This window comes from Trachymyrmex septentrionalis, unplaced genomic scaffold (assembly GCF_001594115.1).
Source record: "Trachymyrmex septentrionalis isolate Tsep2-gDNA-1 unplaced genomic scaffold, Tsep1.0 scaffold23, whole genome shotgun sequence".
In the NCBI taxonomy this organism is placed as follows: domain Eukaryota; kingdom Metazoa; phylum Arthropoda; class Insecta; order Hymenoptera; family Formicidae; genus Trachymyrmex; species Trachymyrmex septentrionalis.
In genome coordinates this window covers 550530-554243 of record NW_017305386.1, presented here as the reverse complement: position 1 = coordinate 554243, position 3714 = coordinate 550530, and positions in this window count along the sequence as shown.

Sequence of the window (3714 nt, the reverse complement as noted above, 5' to 3'; positions counted from 1 at the left end):
CAGAGCAATTTTTTGATTTCTTTCAAGTAAAACAGTCTATACAAACATGTGTCCTAAACGGCACACAAGGTATATATATATATATATATAGGGTGTCCGACGATATTTCTCTCAAACACTTTTTGTAGAGCGGACTAAACTAAGTCAAAAAGTCCTCTACCATTTTGCAATTTTCGCAATGGTTAACAAGATATTAATTACTAAAAATTACCGAATATTGGTTTTCAATAATTTTTTACTTAAGTATTATCAACTTTACTAAAAAAACAGCATGAGACAAAAATTGTTTATTTTCTTCTCATAGAGCATTAAGAATTTTTTCAGAATTTTTCGTCAACTTTATAGTACTGAATTTTCTTAATGGCAAGTACATATTTTTATCAATATGAGAAAATATGATATTAAAAAATTCTGAAAAAATTCTTAGAACTTTATGAGAAGAAAATAAGCAAAATTTTTCTTTACCACTGTCTTATCGAAGGACACGTTAATAGATTTCATTAAAAGTATTGAAAACAATTTTAGATTCTTGAAATCCGCGAACATTCTGACTATTAGAAATTTATCAATTCCGATAGTGAAAAAATTTTTATTCTTCATCTTTGTTGAATAATACTGTCACAAAAAGAATCTCTTTTCTTGTAAATTACTGCGCAATTTATTAAAAACAACCCTAACATAATTTTTACGAAGGCAGGCAAAGGGAACATAACAGCAACTTTGGATATAAATATATACATAGATAAAATCATACAAATATGCTGATAATAAGTGATTCAGACATTTATACGAAATTGATGAAAAATTCACTTAATAAATAATCAAAAACGTTCAGGATTTCCTCAAAAGATGGAAAAGTAAAAATTATGTCTCGAAATCAACTTACAAAAAAATAGCAATTAGCGAGGATAATACGAGTATACTGAGAGCATACGCATTATTGAAGGTAAATAAAGAGGGAATATCTTTCAGAATCATCATTTCATCGTTGAACAGCTGCCTACATTCCTTGACTTCATTCTTGCACGACGCGATCTCAAAAAATTGATAGGCCATTCAGTAAAATAGACAATAGTTTTCAACTTGTGGAAAAATTACGAGGCATTCATGTTGGAAATGAATTCTTTTTAGTTTCATTGGATGTTTAATTATTTACAAATGTTCCTATTGAACTAGCAGTCAAAAGTATTGAGAAAAGATGGAATAATTTTAAGAAGGCGATCAGCATTCTGAAAGAAGAGTTTGTTAAAGCGGTGACATTTGTCTTGAACACTATACGAGTATCTTTTAGTTTTAATAATGAATATTATAGATAGAATTTTGGTACCCCTATGGGTTCACCTTTCTCTCCGATTATTGTGATCTTATCTTGTTAGATTTGAAGATGCAGGTTTTGGGAATTCTATTACCGTTTTATTTTTTCCAGATATATTGCTGATATTGTGATGGTAGCTTCAATGGACCTAATAGAATATATTTTGACAACGTTCAATTCTTTTCACTCTAGATTGCAGTTCACGTTGGAGAATGGTGGGGACAGTATTAACTTTTTAGACTCATTAAGAATAACAATTTACTAGAATTCAACTAGTACCATAAACCGACTTTTTCGGGGCGCTACCTTAACTTTTTGTCCTCACATCCAATGTCGCAGAAAAAAGATATAGTGTTGAGAATTACTGATGCCGTGTTGCTTTCTGAACCAAAATTCCACCAAAAAAATATTAAACTTGTAATCAGTACTCTTTTGAAGAATGACTATCCAATGGACTTCATCTTCGATACCACTTCCACAGACTAAAATTTTTATCTTCTAGACGTGTTCTTGTGAAACAAAAATCTATGATTATTAATAATTCGGAAAGGGTTGAGAGGACTCCATGGTTTTTGATTCCTTACACGCCGACAACAGCAGAATACTTAACAATTTGTAAAAAAAAAACTTAAAACTTAAAACTAGCTTTTTACAGTAACAACAAACTCAGTAGTTTCAAGGTCCAGAAGGACATTTTCCCTAAAAATCAAAACAAAAATTTAGTATATAAAATAGTATGTTCTTGATTATCCAGACAATACAGTCAGAAGTTTTTAATTTTTATTAATATTGTTAAAACATTAAAAATTTGTTAGAATATTAAAAAATTATTAAGTTATTAACTACTTGTTAATTTAAACTTCCAAAGCTTTGTTAACAAGGCTTTGTTGAGCCTTCCGTCTGAGTTGAATTACTTTTGGTTTTGTTTTTTTAATTTGATTCGTCTTTAACTCTATATCTTCCAAATTAGAATCCACTGCAGTTGGGAATCTGATAGTAACTTTTGATGACGGATGGTTCAACGAATGAGTTAGCATTTATAATGTTGCTGAAGAGAACTCCAAAGAGAGCCGAAACGTTAAAAAATAAAGAAGATCTTGCGCAATGAAAAGTAATTAATGTTTAATCGTTGGGCACCTTCATTGGCTTTGACTCTCATTATTCAACTGATTGTTTATTTTTATTTTAAAGATTAAAAGTCCGTTGCTAATTTTATATTTTTAAATTATAAAATTATGGTAATGAATGATGAAATATCAACAAAAAGTATAAAGTACCTGTTAATGACCTTCGAGTATTAAAACGGAAGATAATACAAGTGTACGAAGAAATTACAGTCGCATAATGATAGTCAGCTACTCGTACTTTCATCGATAGGCAATGCTTGTCAGAGGTCATTTTTTATATTATAAATTTGAAAGTTTAATCTAGGAATACTTATATTATAATAATAACTATATTTATATTATGTACAAAAAAAATTACATTTTATAAAAAATAATTAATATTATATAAAATTATAGTCATTTTTGGAAACAATTGCATATTCTATATGATGTACGAAACTACAAATATATAGTTACCTATTATTACTAACATTATGTAGTAAACTATAAAAATGGAGCTTCTAACTATAATTATTATAATATTAAATTATAATCAAGGTTGAGAAAACTACTTTATAAAAATATAACTCATTACCGTTACTTTTTATATAAAGTAACTTGCCGTTAATTAAGACATTAGATTTTAAAATTACATTATTTAATAATTATAACAATTAATATTAAAATTTAAAACTCTAAGTTAATTTCTATATAGCAAACTTGTCTTTATATGTATATTAAATTTATTATACTAGTATGTTAAATTTCTCTTTTATAATTTTTTAGATTAATATTTTTATTTTGTATTATATATTTACACTTAGAAATTCAGATTGTAATTCATAAATGCAAATTTTATTAAAAATTGTTATTAAACATTTTTAAACATCAATTAATTTCCAGTGTTGGCTCTTAAAGGCATTTATAATTAATATTGTTACGTGTGCATTACAGTATTCATTGCCAATGTTGAAATTTATAGTTCATGTTACATACACAAGGTATATCTTAAAAAGTGCCCACGAATCATATAGTGCTATTCCTAATTAAACACTGAAACTTATGAATTATTTTGCAATTTTTGTAATTTTTTTTTAGTTACCTCGTAAATAGAATTTTTAAATCGATGTATAAGACAATTTTAATAAATTTTTAAGAGTTAATATTTAAGATATTTCACAAAGAACATTGAAAAATATCTTAAAATTATTTTATTTGTTGATTTTACCCAATTATTTGACAATTTTTAGAAATTGATATCTCGTTAACTATTACAAAAAATGGTTATATACA